Source organism: Peromyscus maniculatus, chromosome 6 (assembly GCF_049852395.1).
Source record: "Peromyscus maniculatus bairdii isolate BWxNUB_F1_BW_parent chromosome 6, HU_Pman_BW_mat_3.1, whole genome shotgun sequence".
Taxonomy (NCBI): domain Eukaryota; kingdom Metazoa; phylum Chordata; class Mammalia; order Rodentia; family Cricetidae; genus Peromyscus; species Peromyscus maniculatus.
Window position 1 is genome coordinate 3,580,457 of NC_134857.1, and position 21,289 is coordinate 3,601,745.

The following is a 21,289-nucleotide window of genomic DNA, read 5'->3' on the forward strand; positions in this document are numbered from 1 at the left end:
AATAAATCTAAAATGTTGAGCTTGTGACTGAACAGTAAGTATTCACTGCTCTACCAGATTATCAGAACTCCATTAAATGTTAATCTTTGAACTGTTATATCATAGGAGAGAGCAATCTGAAGCATTTCTCATTACAACTTGTATTTATGTCTTAAATCATTTTCTGATATTCTTTTTTTTATTGTATGAAAATTTTTCAAATTAAATTTTAAAAAGATGCTATCAGTAGCCAGTAACAAAAAGTCCAAGCCATCCAGAAACAATACAGAAAGAATGTTCTCTCATCTAATATGAAGTTTGATGGTAGGACAGCTAAGAATATGTTGAATTAATACCTCAGCAATATTAACCAATGTTCTATGTTATCTTGTTGGTTCCTGTTCTTAGACAAGCCCCATGCTTTTTTCTTTCCAAAGGGTTGCAGCAGTCTCCAACCTACACCCTTATCCAACGATGCTCAAGACAACACACAGAAGCAGATCTCTCCTGATGTCCATAGCTAAGATATTGTCTCTCAAAAAATGATGAGTAGATCTGTGGCAGGTGCCCAGATAAAAGTGTCTGTCAAAGCTCTTCAAATACAGTGTGTGTCATGGCAGGGCTAAGATTTGGTACATCTGCCACATCTTCCACATCAATTTGAAAAGTACTGTGCACACATTACACCTGCAGGAAAGCATCACTACAAATTAAAAATAGTAATGTGGAGCTCAGTTCTTCAAGAGGTATCATGCTTAGCAATATTCACTCTTCAGTACAAACATGCCACTGTAATATAAGTTCTTTTTTAAAAGAAAGAATTTAACTAGTGTAATCAGCCTTTTTCATCGGGACCACTGGCTCCCCAACAATGATATAGAGATTTATCATTAATTATGAAGGCTTGACCGATAGCTTATGTTTGTTTCTTTTTTTTTAAGGCCAAGCATTTATAATTAATAAGTTTCCACATCATTGTTTGTGAGCTGATGGTCCCGAAGAGAAAGTACTACTACAATCCCCTTTAAGAAAATCTACACACTCTTTTAGCTCTGTTCCTTTAGAGAACCATGTCTAATACAGTTAGCAACTGTTATTAGCATACTGTTAGTGTGAAACAAGAGGTCCCTGTGGACACTTTCACACACCCACAGAACATACTTGGAGCATATTTACCCCTCACCTTTCCCACTTTGGGTCAGCCCACTTTCTCTTCCCAAATAATTTATTTTCATGTTTTTTTTTTTTTTTGTTCTTTTTTTTTCTCAGAGCTGAGGACCAAACCCAGGGCCTTGAGCTTACTAGACAAGTGCTCCACCACTGAGATAAATTCCCAACCCCTCTTGTCCTCTTTTCTGCCTTTCACAATTATATTTGTGTGTGGAGAGAGTGACAGGTGCTACAACACTCAAGTAGAAATCAAAGAGTAACTTGCTGGGGTCAACTTGCTCTTCCACACAAAGGCAATGAGACTGAGACTCAGGCCACCAGGGTTGGCAGCAAATTTACCCACTGACCAAACTCAGTAGCTTGTAATGTCAAGTTGTTGTTGTTGTTGTTGTTTTAAATCAAGATTCCACAGATGAATTAACATTTTGCTTAGCATGATGACCTCCAGTCCTATCTAATTCCCTGCAAACCAATTGGTCTTGTTCTTTAAAGCTAAATAATATATCAGCATATATACCAATGGGCTCTTAGGTCTCCAATGCTGTTCAGCTTTGTTGACTGCAACTCACTTCTTTCTCTTGGGCTGGTGCCACCCATGGTTAGCAGCTCTCCTTGACAGGTATCCCAGAACTCTGGCATCTCTAACATCTTGGGTAATTACAAAATTCGAACTGCCTTACATCTGGGACGCACTCACTAGAGTCCTCCAAAGGGATTGGGTCACTTCTCTGACTTTGCCCTCTGCAGTACACATAACTCATCTTCTAGACCCCAGCTGGCTCCACTCGACTGCTGCTGCTGTTCTTAGTGGTCATCCCAAGGTACTGACATCTCCAAAACACTGGGGTCTTCTGCTGCAACTGGGCTGCACTTTAAAAAGAGCAGTGAAGCCAGAACTACAGGAGTATTTGGCTGGCCTTGCACAATAGTTGATATTTATTCAGTGGCCTCTTCTTCATTACCCTTCACAATTTCATTACCGTTGGAAGTTATACCAACTCAAATTCACAGAATGGCTGGAAGAAAGATGCAGCTGTTTGCCAGAACTCAGCACTCCACTCTAGATCAGCCATGTGGCCATGATGGCTTTCTCACAAGTGATATTCTCTAGTTTAAAGGACAATTATGTTGGGCTACAGATTTGCTATTTCTAAGGATGACTTGGAGTTCATCACTCGTCACTTGATTTGAGTAACCATCCCAACATCAACCATCTATTGAAAAAAGAAACTCTTCAAAGAATGACTTCTCACTCTGTAAGAAATAAGCTAGGAACAGCAAAGTAAAAAAAAAAAAAAAAAAAAAAAAAAAAAAAAAACTCTAATGGCTGATACTGAGATTAAATTGTGTTCAATATGGGATCTAGTGGCTTACTGCAAAAACCAGAGCCGGAGAGCTGTAGAATTACACACATGATCACCATCAAAATAACTTACATGAAACTGCTTCTGGCATAGATCAAGAGGTTAAGATTAAAAAAATAAAAACAATGGATTGAACCTGCATATTCCATTGCTCATAAACTTGCACACACTATTGTTCTGCAAAAAAGACAACTGCAACAAAGAAAAATGGCCCTTTTGCAAACAAGCCTAAAAGTAACCCCCCAAAAGAAAAAAAAATAACATGCATATATGTATAAAGTGTTATTATTAAACACAATGCTATCTCTGGGAGGGGGGAATTAACTGCATAGATTAAAAAAGAAAAACAAAAAACCATGTGCAACATCTTAAGCCAGTAAAGCACCAAAATAAAAAAAAATTTAAAAACCCACCAAAAATCATTTTTCATAATGATTAACATAGAAGCACAAAATATCGACCATAAATCAGGAAGCAATTACCTGGACAGATACAATGTCCACTGTTAAAAGAATTTTTCTTCAATTTAAATGTCTTTTCTCATCTCTAAAGAAACCTTAAAGTGCTAACTTTACTTATATAAAGCAGGCAAATTCTTCAAGTAATTTGCTATGCCAATTTTTATCAGCCTAAACAAGGAACTAAAAATAGCAAGTGAAGTGAAAAGGGCAGAACACCGGACCGGTTCCACACAGGTAGACACCCCGGAGAACGTCACCTACCATCCCACCTTTCTTCACTGCACTGCACAAGCTAACAGATTAAGTATCTGTTTTCTTACATTAACTCCCTAGGATTTGCTAAGGTTTTTGCAAGTCACTAGGTAACACATACAGTCCTAAGGAAATAATGTCACTTAAAAATCAGCACTGGACACTAATTAAAGCGAGCTGTGTGTGTCTACTGCCTTAAACTAAAAGTGAGGCATTGATTACAAACTGTGATGAGCTGCCCTCCACCGGCTGGCTCACTACTCCTGCCCCTTGGCTGCTTTTTCAAGGAAGTATACATTAACCAGATGGTGATTGAGGTGCTTGCTATAATCCTTTTCCTTTCTGAAAGACCAATCACAGAAAATACAAACAAACTCTCCCTCGGTTATTTCAACTGCCAACCCCTCCTTCCCACTTTTTGAACTTGCTTCTTGTGGCACTGGCCAAGCCCCATGCAGCCCAGAATCATCACTTCCCTCGGACATATTATCACTCAGGTCACTTCCATCATGGCTGTGGATGCCTTCGTCTTCATCAATGTCCGGTGACTCATTTTCAGCCAAAGTGATAGGAGGCGAGGCCGTTACGGTTGGTGATGGGACAGGAGGCAATGGTGACGCCGGTTCAGGTGCTGAGGCTTTCACAGGGACACTGTCTGGGTTCTGCTCAGTGTCCACTTCCATTTCACAAAGCCCAGCTGAACCAGTCTGACACTTAGCATGTAACGTTTCACCACCTGACCCATTTGAGTTTTGTTCCGAGGATAAGACACTGGTAGATTCCTTGGGAGCAGCAAGCGTAGCTAGACTCTTGCCAGCTTCCTCTGTTCCCACTTTCTTGAGAGGGGCCATTTTATTTCCTTCCCCATCAGAGCCAATTTCTTGGTCCTTGGGTGTCTTGTCTTTTCTGGAGTTTCCCTTTGTAAGATCCTGTGCGCGCCTGCTTCCCTTCAGAAGCTGGCTATCTCTAACAGGCACTAAGCCAACTTCAATAAGGACTTGCTCCTGCCGCACCACCTCACTCCACATGCCTGACTTCTCCTTGGTACTCTCTTTTCGGGGAGAAGACCTTTTGGTGACTAGTTTCACTTGAAGAGGTGTCTCCATGACAGCAGGAGGCTCCTTCTGAACAGATCCCATGTGAGGAGGCCCTGTCTGAGCAACCTCCACCTGAGCATGGTCCAAAGGACAAAGCCACCTCTTCCAACAATGTCCCCACTGAGACTCCATGGGAGGAGACGGCTCCATCTGATCAGGCTCCATGGGAGGAGGAGGCTCCCTCTGAGCAGGCTCCATGGGAGGAGGAGGCTCCATCTGAGTAAGCTCCATGGGAAGAGGCTGCTCCATCTTTGGAGGCTCCATGGGAGGAGGCGGCTCCCTCTGAGGAAGCTCCAGGGGAGAAGGCAGCTCCCTCTGAGCAGGCTCCAGGGGAGGAGGCGGCTCCCTCTGAGGAGGCTCTAGGGGAGAAGGCAGCTCCATCTGAGCAGGCCCAGTCTGAGCAATATCCATGGGAGAAGGAAGCTCGGGCTGAGTAGAGCCTGTAAGGGTGACCACCACCTGAGTGAGCGCAGGACCGGAAGAGACCTCCTCCTGAGCCAGCTCCATAGAAGGAGGCTCTGCCGGAGGAGCCATCATCTCCTTCTGCCTCTCCTGAGCAGGTCTGCTGCCTTTCTTACTTGATTTACCTTTTTGAGGTTTCTTCTTTGCACCTTTTTTAATGGAAGTATTTTGCTTTTTATTGTCCCGCCTTAGTCTCCTCCATCTTGCTGTCATCCTTTGGCACCTCGGTACTAGTTTTGGATTTGCTTTCCATCTTTTTTTTCTTTTTTGCCACTGGTTCCTCGTTCACAGGCTCATCTAACAGATGGGCTTCAGCATCCACATTTCTTTTGTTCTTCTTGGCTTTACTGACTTTTTCTTTATTATTTCCTGTATGTACAACTATGTGTTTCGTCTCTGCTGCCTTAGTCTCCATCGAGGATTTCCGAGTTCTGGTAGTTACCTGGACCACTGAGGCATTGCCACAAGACTTCTTCTCTTTTGAAATATCCTTTTTCTCTAGATATTAGGATAGCTACACCAGCTTGTTTCTTAGGTCCATTTGCTTGGAAAGCCTTTTCCCAGCCCTTTACTCAGAGGTAGTGTCTGTCTTTGAAGTTAAGGTGTGTTTCTTGTATGCAGCAGATGGATGGGTTCTGTTTTCTTATCCATTCTGTTAGCCTGTGTCTTTTTAGAGGTGAGTTGAGACTATTGATATTGATGGATATTAATGACCAGTGATTGTTAATTCCTGTTATTTTTTGTGGTTGTGTTGTGTTGTCCTTCTGTGGTGTATGTTGGTGTGGGATTATCTATTGCTTGATTTTTCATGGATGTGTTTAGCTTCTTTGGGTTGGATTTTGCCTTCTAGTGCTTTCTGTAGGGCTGGGTTTGTGGACAGGTATTGATTAAATCTGGTTTTATCCTGGAATATTTTGTTTACTCCACCTATGGTGATTGAGAGTTTTGCTGGGTATAATAGTCTGGGTTGGCATCCGTGGTCTCTTAGTGTCTGCATGAGATTTGTCCATGATCTTCTAGCTTTCATAGTCTCTATTGAGCAATCTGGTGTTATTCTGATGGGTTTGCCTTTATATGTTACTTGGTCTTTTTCCTTTGTGGCTCTTAATATTTTTCCTTTGTTCTGTGTGTTTAGTGTTTTGATTATTATGTGGCGAGGGGACTTTTTTTTGGATCCAGCCTATTCGGTGTTCTGTAAGCTTCTTGTATCCTCATAGGTATTTCTTTCTTTAGGTTAGGAAAGTTTTCTTCTATGATTTTGTTGAATATATTTTCTGTGCCTTTGAGTTGGTCTTCTTCTCCTTCTTCTATCCCTATTATTCTTAGGTTTGGTCTTTTCACGGTGTCTCAAATTTCCTGGACGTTTCGTGTTATGACTTTTTTGTCTTTAGTGTTTTCTTTGACTGATGAATCTATTTTCTCTATCGTGTCTTCAGTGTCAGAGATTCTCTGTTCCATCTCTTGCAATCGGTTGGTTATGCTTGTTTCTGTAGTTCCTGTTCGTTTAGTCAGGATTTCTATTTCCAGCATTCCCTCAGCATGTGTTTTCTTTATTGTCTCAAATTCATTTTTCAGATCTTGGAATGTTTCTTTCATCTGTTTAATTGCTTTTTCTTGACTTGATTTGATTTCTTCCCATTTTTTTGTTCGTTTTTTCTTCCATTTCTTTAAGGGAGTTTTTTATTTCCTCTTTAATGGAGTTTTTCATTTCCTCTTTAAGGAAAGTTTTTATTTCCTCTTTAAGGTAGTTTTTCATTTCCTCTTTAAGGAAAGTTTTTATTTCCTCTTTGAAGGCATGTTTTATTTCTTCTTTAAGAGCCTCTATCATCTTCCTAAAGTCATTTTTAGGGTTGATTTCTTCTGTTTCTTCTGTCATGGTATGTTTAGGTCTTGCATGTATAGAATCACTAGGTTCTATATGTTGCCATATAGGTCTTTATGTTGTTGCCTGTATTTTTGCACTGGCGTCTACTCATCTCTTCCTCTGCTTCGTGCAGGTGGTGTCTGTGTCTGAGAGTGCCTCTCTTGTTCTAATTTTTAGTCTTGATTTAGTAGGGGTTCTTGGTTAAATTGGTGCTATTGGGCTGTTTCTTCAGGGGCAGCTGATTTCGATCAGTGAATTATATACTTATGATTCTGGTGATCTGGTTTGGTGGCTGGGTAGCGCCTTCTTCTGTGTTCCCAGGTCACGTTTTGTTCATTTGTCAACTCCTCAGCTGATCTTGTTTCTTCAGACTTCAAACTGTAGGCATCTGAATCCTCTCCCAGATGGGTTTCAGCTGAGCAGGGTAGTCTCACCAACACCTCCAAGTTGTTGGGTTTCACAGGATCAGCAGTTGGGCCCTGGGTTTTCCTCAGATGGAGTGTTCAGACTCGCTCTGTCTCCAACCCACAGAGACAGCCTCCTCCCCAGGCGCTGGGGCGAGGGGCGTCCCTGCTCCAAGCCGCGTCTGCCTGTCTCCATCCTGGGGCCCATCCACCTCTGTGATCTGCTGCCACAGGCCTACCTGCGTCTGCTTGTCTCTGCTGCTGGACCTGTATGTACCTGTCAGCTGACACTGGGTTTGTCTGCCTCTGCGGGCCGCCAACGGGCCCGTATGTCTCTGCCGGCTGCCGCTGGGCCTGTATGTCCCCATCGGCCATCGCTTCTGGCCTGTCCACCTCTGCGGGCCGCCGCTGCAGACCCACCTGCGTCTGCTTGTCCATTTTCTGAGATTCTTAAAAGCTTTCATATCCTCAGACGTTTCAGACCCATATTTACACCTTTATGACTTATTTAAACTTCTGTATCTTAGAACATTTTCTTTAAAATGAGCTAACAAGCTGGCTATAGATCTGATTGTCTGATGCTGCAAGTTGACAAAGTTATAGCTAGCCTACTGTCAGTACTATCAGCGATCCAAGGATAAATTATATCTGAGGGCTGAAGAGATGGCTCAGAGGTTAAGAGCACCAACTGTTCTTCCAGAGGTCCTAAGTTCAATTCCCAGCAACCACATGGTGGTTCACAACCACCTGTAATGAGATCTGGGGCCCTCTTCTGGCCTGCAGGCATACATGCAGGAAGAACATTGTATACTTAATAAATAAATCTTAAAATTCCGATATATATATATATATATATATATATATATATATATATATATATATATATGGCAAGCAGCTTCCAATTCTATAAATGACAGGGACCAGTCCATACCCATGTCTTTATAGTGTTGGAGGCCCAAGTATCAGAACAGCATCAATCTTCTTTGGCCATCAGGCCCATAAGGCAGAGTTTTTCCTGTGGAAGAGGGAAACACATGGGAAGACTGACCTTACTTTATCTAGGCAAAACAGTGCAATCAATTCTCCAAAGTCCTGCTGCTTGTCCACAGTCAGGGCCCAATACTGGTGGCAGGCATTGCATTGGGGGCATCTTGCCTTGTGGTCAGTTTTGCCATAATCCAGGCAAAGGCATTGTGGTGCCTCATACATAATCTTCTTTGAAGACCTTGGGTCAGCTAGGATCTGGATGTCTGTCTGACATAATAAGCTTTTAGATCAACATTTTAAATGCCATATTCTGCATATCTCCAAAGTATGAAGTCTTTCCAGGTATATCTGAATAGACAAACTTTGTTTCTAGTTACTTGTTTTAAGCTCAACCCTGAAAACATATGTAAGGGACTGAGTAAAGATTATCCCTGTAATTAATTACATCAGTACTTAGCATGACTATAATTAAAGAACTTGATTATTTATAAGATGACTGGTTATTTACTTATGTTCTCTAACGGTCTACAATAAGTAGCCTTAAAAACAATGATTTTAAATTGAAGCTCTTCTAGTATCAAATACAGGTTCAGTAAAGAAACCAAAACAAAATGTCAATCTTAAACACTTATATGACTCAGTTTACCCAACTAGCTTAAACTTAAAAAATTTACCAAAGACAAGGAGGCTAGACATACATTCTTAAGCCTGACTAGACCTTGAATATGGAGAAACATAATCCAAGTCACTGGTTCTCAACTTTCTCAATGTTGTTTCATAACTGTGGTTTTGCTATTGTTGAATCTCAATGCAAGCATCTGACATACAGGTCATTCTAGGCTAACCCTGTAAAAAAGTTTTTTCATCCCCCAAAGGGTGGAGACTCTTGAAGTCAGAAGCTGTTCCAAGCCCTTTGCCTAGGTCATTGTCTTGCTGCATCACAAGAAATGTACATCTTGGGCTAGAGAGATGGCTCAGATGTTAAAAGCACTGACTGTTCTTCCAGAGGTCCTGAGTTCAATTCCCAGCAACCACATGATGGCTCACAACCATCTGTAATGAGATCTGGTGCCCTCTTCTGGCCTACAGGGATACATGCTGTATACATAATAAATAAATAAATCTTTAAAAAAAAAAAAAAGAAAGAAAGGAAGGAAGAAAGTACATCTCAATTCCTGGTGACTATCACCTGAGTGGCTCCTAAATTACAAAGTTTAGCTGCCAGAGCAAGGTATATTCTTGTGTATAAAAGCACTGAGGTGCAGCTTTAATATTTATCAAACACCTTATTTATTAAACACATGTAGCCATCTACTTAAAATCTCTAGAAGCTTGCTGCTGAACAGTTGGCAAAGACATAAGGACTTAGGTATAAATCTCTAAGTTAGCTTTTGTAAACCTGAATACATTTGTATAACCTTAGTAAAAGATGGTTGCCAGCCATGTGGCTGCCTACATCATGAGGAGTTCACCAGCCAAGATGGAGGAAAACCACATGTTTGCTGTGTAAAACATGTTTTTCTAGACAATAATTATTGGCACACATATGCACAGTTGGATCCAAGTTACATACACATACATACAGTTAAAAGTAGCTTACATTTGCATATAGAGTTGAATCTAAGTCACATACCTGTCGATATACACACACACATATATCTCCATTTTTAACATAAACAGTTTCCAGTAAAGAATCATCAGCTAATTTTAAAATGAAATCCAACCAGAATTAACTATCAAATTCAGTATTTGTAAGTATAAGAAACCACAACAAACACAGTTTACTTCTCCTCTGACCTTCTACAACCTTCTATGTACCCTCAGTCCATTCCTTTGATTCCTCAGACATTTACTTCAAATTTCTCTTTTCCTATCCTTCTCTTATTTTTTTAGTCTCCTGCTTTCTCTCTTATTTTTTAAATACAGAAACTCTTACCAAGGTCTTTTTTGTGATTCCCCTCAGTAGTCTAGAATATATCATAAAGCTACACTATTTTAAACAAGAATAGAAATACATGCCAAACCATAACAAGAATAACTCTAAATTTACATCAACAGTGTACGAACATGAAGAATTTATTGGATCTGAATGATCAAGGCAGCCCTGGCTACAGTATTATAACATAGCCATAGCTTAGCAACCATAGGCAGTAACATTCTGTTCCACCCTTGGAGCCAAACCTTGGTCAGGTTTAGCAGGCAGCTCCAGGGCATGTCTTGGGCATCCCACCCTTCAGCATGGGAAATGGAGAACAGCATGGGGACAAAAAAATCACGACCAACCCCAGATTCTCAAGTGCACAAGATCGGCAGACTAGAAGGGACTCCATGACCTGGTCACAGCCCCAGAGGGGCAGCTCTCCATTAGCCCTGAGTATGACAGCACACCTGGGTGAGGCATGCTCCAAGCTACATGAGACCTCACCTGCTCCATGCTGCTCCACCCTGCGGTTCCCCGTGTGGCAGCCCAACCACAAACCTGCCATGTCCAGGCCTCGGGGCTCACACCCTGCCCTAGCTCCCAGCTGATCGGTGGCACCCTAGGTCCCCACAGTAGCCCCTCGGCTGCCCTGGCCGTGCCACAACCGTGAGCTTCCTGGCCCACTGCTGTCCGCACTCCTACCCAGAGAGCAAGCCCAGCCCAACCAAAGGGACCCTGCATCCCTTCTGCTAGCCATCTGGCCCCAAAGGCTGTTTGTACACAGCTTTTATCAGGAGTCACAATGCACACACAAGCCTGGGCATAAAACACGAATACCTGTGGCCACATTTCTCACACATTTACACATTCATATAGGCAGGACATTCCAACAGAAAGGCAAACTATTTTCCCAGGGAAACAGTATCAGCTAACCACAAACAGATGTTGGGGTCTCTGCCCCACTACAGATCTGAGGGCCTCTGTCCTCAATTAAATATATGTGGTGGTATTTGCCACACTACCAGGGTCTGAAATGTCTTTTAGGCCCTTGTGATCATGGTCCTTGGGCACACCCACCCCTTAACCATTCCTGATCACAGTCACCAATTTCACTGACTTAGGCATGCAACAGAAATAAAACTGAACACAGACTGGACAGACAGACACTTAGAGACACATTTACCAGTTGGTCAGGGACCTTCCACTCTGGAGTCTGTGGGGTGGTGGGGTTTCCCGGCCAATGCACCAGATGTTGTACCCATGTTGCAAAACCCCCAGAGACCACCAAGGAGCTGATTTCTGATGTAAGCACACTAGGGTCTTTTTATTGTCAGGTTTGAACCAGGGCTGCCACCCAGCTGATAGACAGAAGTACAGTGGCAGCAGCAGGCCTTAGGTTGGGAGAGTTTTTAGGGAAAAACCACAAGCTGGGAATTACATGCCTTGGTGCCTTAAGATTAGGTAAAAAGGGTATGGGACAAGGTATCTAGGCTTTCATATTGCCTTCACACATGTGTGTATGGAAAGATGAAGGGGATCATGATGCTAAGAAACAGACACCAAATCAGAGGCTACTAGGATGGATTCAGAACAAGATCCATACTTGCCCATCACCAATTTCAACCAGAACTGGCAAGATGCCCAATCCCTGGGAGCCCTGGTAAACAGCTGTGCTCCAGGTCTGTGCCCAGACTGGGAATCCTGAGGCCCACAAAGCCAGTGGATAATGCCTGTGAAGTCATGCAGCAGACTGATGACTGGCTGAGCATCACACAGGTCATCACTCATGAGATTTTCACCTAGAAATAGAGGAGCACTCCATGACGACATATCTCAGTTCCCCAAAGACAGGCTCAAGCTTGGTGCTCCTCTTAAATCCAAACTCAATCCAGTGAAATCCAGGGCCTGTGAGAGAGGAATCAAACCCACTGGGAACATGGTAAGGCAGCCAGCCAAGTTCACTGTAGATATGTATCATCAGCTCTGGGCAAGGAGATGTGATGGTGTTTGCTGAGGACCCAGAAGGAAACAAACAAGAGGCACATGTGACCCCTGACACTGACAAGAACAAGGCATACTCTGTGGAGTATCTGCCCCAGGTCACCTGGCTCCACAAAGTCATATCCTTTTTGCAGGACAGCACATCTTTAAGAGCCCATTTGAAGTGAATGTTGACGAAGCCCAAGGAGATGCCAGCAAAGTCACTGCAAAAGGCCCAGGGTTGGAAACTACAGGAACATTGCCAATAAGCCCACCTGCTTTGACAGCTACATGGCTGGAACTGGCATGAGTGACAATGACATTGAGGTGGAGGATTCCTAGGGCAAGAACACTGTGGAGCTGCTGGTGGAAGACAGAGGAAAACAGTGAAACCCATTCCCCATGTGTTCCAGGTCTCCTTTGCTCAAGATGCCATTCCTGAGAGTCCCTTTGGCATGCAAGTTGGGGAAGCCTGCAATCCAAATGCCTCCTGGGCCAGTGGCTAAGGCCTGTAGCCCAAAGGACTCCATATCTGGGAGACTGCAAACTTTAAAGTGGACACCAAAGCTGCTGGAGTCGGGGAGCTTGGTGTAACTGTGAATGGCCCTAAGGGTCTGGAGGAGGTCATATGCGGAAGGACTTTCCGATGGGATCTACTTGTTTAGTACTACAACAGCACACCAAGGAAATAGAGTATTTCAGTTACTTGGGTTGGGCAGGGAGGGCGTTTCATTCTAAAGAGCTCCTTTGAAGTTCAAGGTGGCCCTGAAGCAGGCATACAGAAAGTTCATGCATGGGCCCCTGGTCTCCATGGTGGATTGTTGGTCAGTCAGAAGACTTTGTGGTGGAGTCCACTGGTTCTGAGGTTGGGATTCTGAGTTTCACAATTGAAGGTGTTCCCAGGCAAAGACAGAATATGATTATCAGAATATTAGATCATTGGATGTCAAATATTGGCCCTAGGAGCCTGGAGAATATGCTGTTCACATGTTATGTGATGACGAAGACTTGATGAAGAGCCCAATACTTGGCTTTCATCCACCTTGCTACCAGAGACTACAACCCAGATCTAGTCCAAGCATATGGGCTGGGTTTAGAGAAATCTGGCTGCATTGTCAACAATCTAGCTGAGTTCATTATGAGTCCTAAGGATGCTGGAAAAGCTTCCTTGTAGATACTGGGTCAAGACAGAGAAGGCCAGCTCATTGACATCCAGATGAATAGTCACATGGATGGCACATATGCCTGCTCATATACCCCAGTTAAATTCATCAAGAACATCACAGTTAGGGTCTAGACAAGTGTGAATATTCCCACCAGTCCCTACAGGTTCAACATCTGGCAAGGTGGCCATTCACAGAAGGTCAAAGTGTTTGGACCGGGTGTGGAAAGAAGTAGTCTGAAGGCAAATGAGCCTACGTACTTCACAGTGGATTGTACAGAGGCCAGGGAAGCTGATGTCAGTGTTGGCATTAAGTGTGATGCCCAAGTGTTAAGTGAGGATGAAGAAGATGTGGATTTTGACATTATTTACAATGTCAGTTGTTGTACCTGTTTCTTGAAACCCCCAGAGACCACAAGGAGCCGGTTTCCAATGCAAGCACATAAGGGTCATTTTATTCAGGTTCAACCTGGGCTGCCACAAGGCAGATGAAAGGAAATGTGGCAATGGCCAAGAGCCCAGGTATAGAGGGTTTTTATAGGGAAAAACCACAAGCCAGTAATTGGCAACTTGGGATTGGGTAGAGGGGGCAAGGTGATTTTTTGAAACTATTGGTTCAGACTCTTGGTGGGGGGGAACCACAACCCACTGAACAGGATTATCTGGACTGCTCAGCAGGATTATCTAGATACTTCCAAGGGCCATAAACCATAGACAGGATCCTGTTTGTTCGAATTATCATGGCATACTCCTGATCCTGTAAAGTTAAGTCTAGGCCTTCACATCAGTGACACATTTACACTTAAATACCTGATTCCTGTTGCTGGGTGATACACTATCAAGATTCTCTTTGCATCTCCAAAAATCCTTGCCAGCCCTTTCAGAGTCAAGTTGACCCTTCCCACAATGCCAACAAAGTGAAGACAGAAGGCCTGGGTGTGAGTAAAGCAGGTGTGGAAAATGGGAAGCCAACCCACTTCACAGTTTACACCAGGGGAACCGGAAAAGCCCCACTCAATGTACAGTTCATCACCCTCCTTCCTGATGATGCAGTGAAGGACTTGGATATCATCAATAATTACAACTACTCACATGCTGTTAAAGACACCCCAACTGAGCAGGGCAACATGCAGGGTCTAGTGACACACAGTGGTGATCCCATTCCTAAGTCCTTTCACTGTGGGCATTGCTGCTCCAATAGATCTGAGCAAGATAAAAACCCACATTTGGCTTCCCTTGTTCTGCCTAATTATAAATCACTCCACACAATCCCCTGAGAACATAAATAAAAATTGGTGGGGTTTGCTACAATCAGAGCTCTCAGTGAAATGATTCACTGAAAACAAAAGGGTTAACTTGCAAACTGCTGGTACTGGGGAGCTTGGAGCTGGGACAGCTCTTCATTTAAATAACAAAATAAGCTTCCCTGATAGGCTGACAGCCCTGGCTGTGTTGGCTAAGACAGTTATGCTGGTTTGGAAACTCAAGAGAAGATTCCCCAGCTCTCACTCCCAGCACCGTAAACTTATTTCTCCAGCTGTTTTCTCCTATTTCTTCTCTCTCTGTGTCTGTCTCTGTCACTCTCCCTCTCTCCCTCCCCCCTTTCTTTTTGGGTTAACTGTTATTATGAAGCTTCTGTTTGTTTACAAAAATCAAGGCTGTGTCCAGTAACTTCCGGTTAACTCATTCAAACCAAGTCACTGGGAAGGGGATGCTTTCCTTATGATTTGGAAAATTCTAAAGGTCTTTCAGTTTGATTGGAGATGTCCACAGAATTGAAAAACCTTGCTGCATAGACACATACTGTCTTTGCGTCTCCACCTGTCTGCATCTCCAACATTCCCCTCTATGCCCCTCCTGTCCCAGGTGGCTGGCCTAAACAGGCACCCTGCTGCTGCCTGCCTCTTAAGTTAAACTCCCCAGTTCTCAGCAGCTCTAAAAATCTTTCCTCTTAACAATTTAAAAATGAACTTCCCCCCCTCATCACTCATGAAACAGCTATTTTTGTTTCTTTACTGATTCATGATTAGGAGTCTTTGTTTCCATACTAAAAGAATTTCAACTCAAGCTTATTATTTTTAAGGCAAAATCTAGCAGGATGAAACATAAAGTTTTAAATTTATAGAGACAACTAACTTATAAGTTGTTAAAAATAGGTTCACTAAAATTGTAAACTATTAAGGATAACTAAACAATACAACTTAATGATTAATCATTTAGCTACTAACTTATAAACTGTTAAGAATAAGCTTACTTAAATTACAAACTATTAAAAATAACTAAAAATACAACTTAATGACTAGTCATCTACCCAGTAACTTAAATTATAAACTGTTAAGGATAAGTTTTACTTAAATTATAAGCTAATTAAATAATATAATTTGTTGCTTGATCATATTAGAAATGATCATAATCTCTATTATATTCAAAACTGTATCTATAAATATTCTAAATATTAATATGATCAATACCTTATTTAGTCCCTTAAAATTTAAATTTAAATTTAAAAATGTTTAAGCTTCTCTCTATAGATAAAACTATGCCACACCTTAATTGCTGCCAGGGCTCTATTTTAATTATGTATATTTTGGAATCAATCCCCTCTCTTTGTCTGATAAAAAGGCAGAGTCTATTCTTCAAGTTACTTCTTTACAGAAAAATTTCAGACTAAATTTAACAGCCAAAGTGAAGGGGTGCAGCTGGCATTCGGGGCTGGCCACAGCTATTGCAGTGGCCGAGGTTTGGTCGGTGCTGAATACCACGGGTATATGGCATATAGATTCAGTACATACCACAAATAATAATAATGAACATATCTAAACGTTTTATCTCTTTAAGAAGGTTCTTTTAAGCTTCAGGAGATCTAAATACACAAATGCTCACAGGTCAAGACAGACATGAGGAAAGTACTACCCCATCTCAGGAGGGACCCTACATTGTTTCCATCAACTATACTGCTGATGAGATCCTTCAAAGTCCCTTTAAGGTCAGCGTCCTTCACACATAGGATGCCAGCAAAGTGACTTATCATGGCCAGGCCTCAGTTTCTATGGGGTGCCAGACAACTTACTTGTGGAGTTTGCAATTGATGCCAGAGATGCTGGTGAAGGCTTACTGGCTGTCCAGATCACAGACCAAGAGGGAAAGCCTCAGAGAGCCACTGCCCACAACAATAAAAGCGCCACATATGCCATTACCTATATCTCTGATAAGACCAGACACTATGTAATTTGGGTTGGCTATAGTGGAGACAACATTCTCCTTACCTTATCTGGGCCATGCAGACAGGTGGATCCAGCAAGTGCCTGGCCACAGGTCCTGAGATTGCCCCACTGTGAAAACTGGAGAGAAAATGGGCTTCTTACTGGATGCCAAGACTGCTGGGGAGGGGAAAGTGGCCTGCATGATTCTGAATGTCACAGAGGCTGAGGTTGATGTCATCGAAAATGAAGATGGCACTTATGACATTTCCTACACTGCTGCCAAGCCAGGTGCCTATGGGATCCACGTGCTTTTCTATGGTGTTGATATTCCCAACAGCTGCTTCACAGTCATGGCCACTGATAGAGAAGTCATAGCCATGGAGCAGGCCCAAGTAAATGCATGTCCTTTAGGTACTAGGTGACTGAAGAGGCCTCTGTTCCAGTCAGTGAATGGTCTAGGCTTTAAGCCCTTTGACTTGGTGATTTCATTTGCTGTCAAGAAAGGAGAAAACACAGGAGAGGTGTATATGCCTCTGGGAAGAAAGCTACACCTGAGATCATGGACAACAAAGATAGCACGGTCACTGTCAGATATGCCCACACTGAAGTCAGGCTTCACAAGATGCACATCAAATACATGGGCAGCTACATCCCTGAAAGCCCTCTCCTGTTCTGTGTGAACTACACAATAGTGGGAGCCTTTCTGCATATGGTCCAGGCCTTGTGTATGGAGTAGCCAACAAAAAATGCCTCATTTACCATTGTCATAGAAGATGCAGGAGAAGGTGGTCTGGATTTTGCTATTGAAGGACTGACCCTCAAAAGCAGACATCAGCTGCATTGACAACAAAGATGGGACATGTACAGTGACCTACTTGCCCACCCTGCCCGGTGACTACAGCATCCTGGTCAAGTATAATGACAAGCACATCCTTGGCAGCCCCTTCACTGTCAAGATCACCAATGATAGCAGACACTACTCACAAGTGTGGATCAGCTGCCAACTTCCTTCCTGACATCAGTGAGACTGACCTCAACACATGACAGCCAGGATCAAGCCCCATCTAGACATAACGAGCCCTGTCTGCTGAAGAGGCTGCCCAACAGCCACATTGGCATTTCTTTCATCCTCTGAGAGGTGGGTAAATCTCTAGTCAGCATCAAGAATGGCAACCATGTGGCCAGAGCCCCATATCCATTATGGTGGTCCAGTCTGAAACTGATAATTTGTACTGCGCCAAAGTCTATGGCTGAAGCCTGTCAGAAGGCCAGATTTTTGAGATATCTTACATCATTGTGGACACAAGATATGCAGGTTATGGTGGTATGTCCTTGGTAGTAGAAGAATCCAGCAATGTGGGCATCCAGAGAGATGACCTGGAGTATATTGCCTGCAAGGTATCCTACCTCCCCACTGTGTCTGGGGTCTATATCATCTCCACAAAATTTGCTGATGAGCATGTGCCTAGAAGTCCATTCACTGTGAAGATCATGGGTAAGGGAAGAGTCAAAGAGAACATCACTTGGACTAGCCAAGCTCTATCTATGACCACAGTAGGCAGTATCTGTGACCTGAACCTGAAGACCCCAGAAGTCAACAGTAGTGACATATCTGCCCATGTCCCCAGCCCCTCTGGCCATGTCACCCAAGGTGGAGATTGTATCTGTGGGGAAGAACTCTCACTGTGTCCAATTTGTGCCAGGAGATGAGCATCCACACAATCAGTGTAAAGTACCACAGACGGCATGTAACAGGAAACCCCTTCCAATTCCCATGGTGCCCCTTGGTGAAGGGAGTGCTCAGAAGGTCCAGGCAGGAGGCCCTAGCCTGGAGAGGAGAGAAGCAGGCATCCAGCGGAGTTCAGCATCATGACTTGGAAAGCAGGTTCTGGAGGCCTCTCCATTGCAGTTAAGAACCTAGAAAGGCAGAGGTTACATTTGTTGACCATAAAAATGTGTCATGTGGTATTTCTTATATTGCCCAAGAGCCTGGTAACTATGAGGTATCTATGAAGTTTAACCATGAGGCCATCTCTGATAGACCCTACCTGATGCTCATCACATCCAGGTGACACTCACTGCCTCACTGTTATGAGCCACTGGAATCAGGATTAAAAGTTAACCAGCCAGCACCCACTGCTATAAGGCTGAATGATGCAAAAAGAAAGCTTGATGCAAAGGTGCATAAACCCTCAGGAGCAGTGGAGGAATGCCATGTGTCTGAACCAGAGCCAGATAATCAATGTTGAGTTCAACGAGAGCCATATGGTTGGGATTCCTTTCAAAGTGCATGTTGGGGGGCCTGGCCAAGTGTCATGCTCCAGTGTCAGCCTAAGGTTCTGGACTTGAGGAGAGTACCACGGGTATCCAGTCAGAATTCTTTATCAAAACCACTCAAGCAGGCCCAGGGACATTATCTATTGCCACTGAAAAACCACCAAAGTCAAAATGGATCACCAGCAAACCCCACAAGAGTACAAAGTCATGTACATTCCCGTGACCCTTGGAAACCACCTGATTGGTGTCAAATATGGTGGACCCAACCACATCATGTGTAGTCCATTCAATGCCAAGTTGACAGGAATTGTGAGGTCAGGCTCAGTCAACAAGACCTCATCCATCTTGGTGGAGTCAGTAACCAGGTCCTCAACAGAAACCAACTATAGCATCATCCCCAAGCCATTCTCAGATGCCAGGGAAGTAACTCCAAGGAGGCAGGACTCTCAATGGTCTTCATGGACCAGAAGTGTTCTTTCCTGGTGGATTGCAGCAAAGCCAGATCCAACATACTGTTAGTACAGTAATAATCTAAGCCTTAGATCATCAGATTTAAGACTTACGGCACAACACATGGGCAGTGATATTTCAAGACAGATGTTCTGGAGTATGTCCTCCAAACAAAACAGCTGCCATGACCAGATTATCTGTGCCCACTTGCAAGAGAGCAACAGGAGAAGCCTGTGGACTATTGACATTTACTCAGAAGAGGGATTGGAGAGGTCATTAGACTCTCAACTGAGATTCCAGCTGCTCTGTGAAGATGTCTGTATGCAGTTCTGCCTTGATTGCACTGGGTCTATCAAGATGGCATATCCTCAGGGTCTTGGGAGGTTCTAGAACTCCTGTTTTGTAATATCCAAACCCACCCCAACCTGTGCCATTGGGATGAGTGGTTACAACAGCCTCCTCTGGCTTATTCACAGCTGTACAGGATGCATCTTGGCTTCAAAGTCCTTGGCCATGTAATTTCAGAAGACATGATAAAATTTGCATTGTTCACAAGCACTCAGGTGGTGTTCAGATGCCCAAGTCACTTGCTGGATGCTTCAGACCTTCATGTTGATGGACCAGATTCACAAAGCCACCCTCACTGACAGCCCAGGACATCCAGAGCCAGGAAGGGGACAGTCTCTGCCATAGTCCATTGCCTCTAACAGCTCCCAGACTTCACAAGAGATCTTTGTGCCACCCACAGCTAGGAACTCAGAAGCCTTAGGTGTCAGTGGCATGCAGTGGTACTTGGTGGTTCCTAGTCTGCTAATAGCTATAATGTAAAGTGTGAGAATCTCCAGCTTTGGCCAGGGATCCTTTAACTCCTTGTTATTAGTGACACACAATGTAAATCATTCCAGTGGAGGTGAAGTACAGTGCTGGTACTGAAACCTCATTAGTCCCTCGGTGCTTCCTTCCCACTCAGTGTGAAAGCAGAGGGCCCCCAGAACAGCAGCTTCAGCCTTGACCATCCCTGACACATTAACAAACTAACCATCAGAAATCCTTGACTCAGGGTCTGCTCTTTAGGAACCTAGAGAAGCAGGATAGGCCCATTGCTGACCAGAAGCTGCCAGTTCCTGAGCTCCACTCCTGGAAGAGCCAGCTTGAGCCCCACATCCTCTAAGAAACACCCATCCCCTGCCCAGAACTCACTGTGCCTTTCCCCTGACCACTTATTCCCAGTGTCTGACACTGAGGCTGAAGGCCAGCTTCCTTCTGCCTCTCTCTGGTCTCTTTATGCTCTCCATTCTCTCTCCAAAGCATCCTGCGCAGTCTTGCAAACATGTATGGATCAATATAAGGGCACTGAACAAATGCCCCACTGACATTTGGTGTTGTCACAACACTGGTGACATCACAGGAGATGCCAGGGCTCTCCAGGATACAACAGAATGTTTCAGAAAGAGACTGCTGATGCCATATTGTATAGTCCTTGACTCCCTTCTAACTAGCTCACCCCAAACTGACCTTAATACAAGGTATGAAAAGGCCAGACAAATATATAGACACATAAGTCTAAAAACTAGGCCTCACTGGACCCCACCTCCTGCTTCTCAAAAACAAAAAGCCATTAATCACTAAAGTCCCAGATAACAGGGACAAGGGGAACAGCAAGGACATAGGCTTAGACAAATAACTAAATAAGGACAAAGCCTGAAAAACATCCAGGCTTGTCCAAAGAAAAAGACTATAACCCTGACCAGCCCCCAGCTAACTTTTAGCCAATAGACATTAATAACAATAATGCTACTCGCACAAACCATTATACTTAAGATGAGCTAACTTCCCTAGACACTCCCCAAAATTAGGCTTAAAAGGATCCATCACCCCTTCCCCTGGGTTGCTGACATTCTGCCTTTGGGCTGGTCAGATGGCCTCAGTATACTGGAATAATAAAAATACTCTTGCCAATTGCATATGTGGATGGTGGTCCTTGTGGGACTTCTCCAGGACCCCAACAGGCGCTCTTTCAAGGAGACTCTCCAGAGTCACAGGGGAAGCCCTTGAGTATCTCCTCCTCCCAAAGCCAGAGATCTAAGTCTCTGCTCCATTACAAACTTTTTATCTGTGGGGAGTTAACGGTTCACTTTCAAAACAGTGCCCAGGATTTACCCTTTCTCTCCTTAAGACCCATACTCTATAGGATGAGAAATAAAAGATCCTGAAAAGGTAGGTCAGGATGATGCAGTTGAGGAAAGATGCATCTCC

General features: G+C 43.6%; 1 pseudogene; it reads left to right on the forward strand.

The window, feature by feature from the left end:
• Window positions 1–11,472: 11,472 nt before the first annotated feature.
• Window positions 11,473–20,061, forward strand: LOC102906289 (filamin-B-like; annotated as a pseudogene).
• Window positions 20,062–21,289: the final 1,228 nt, after the last annotated feature.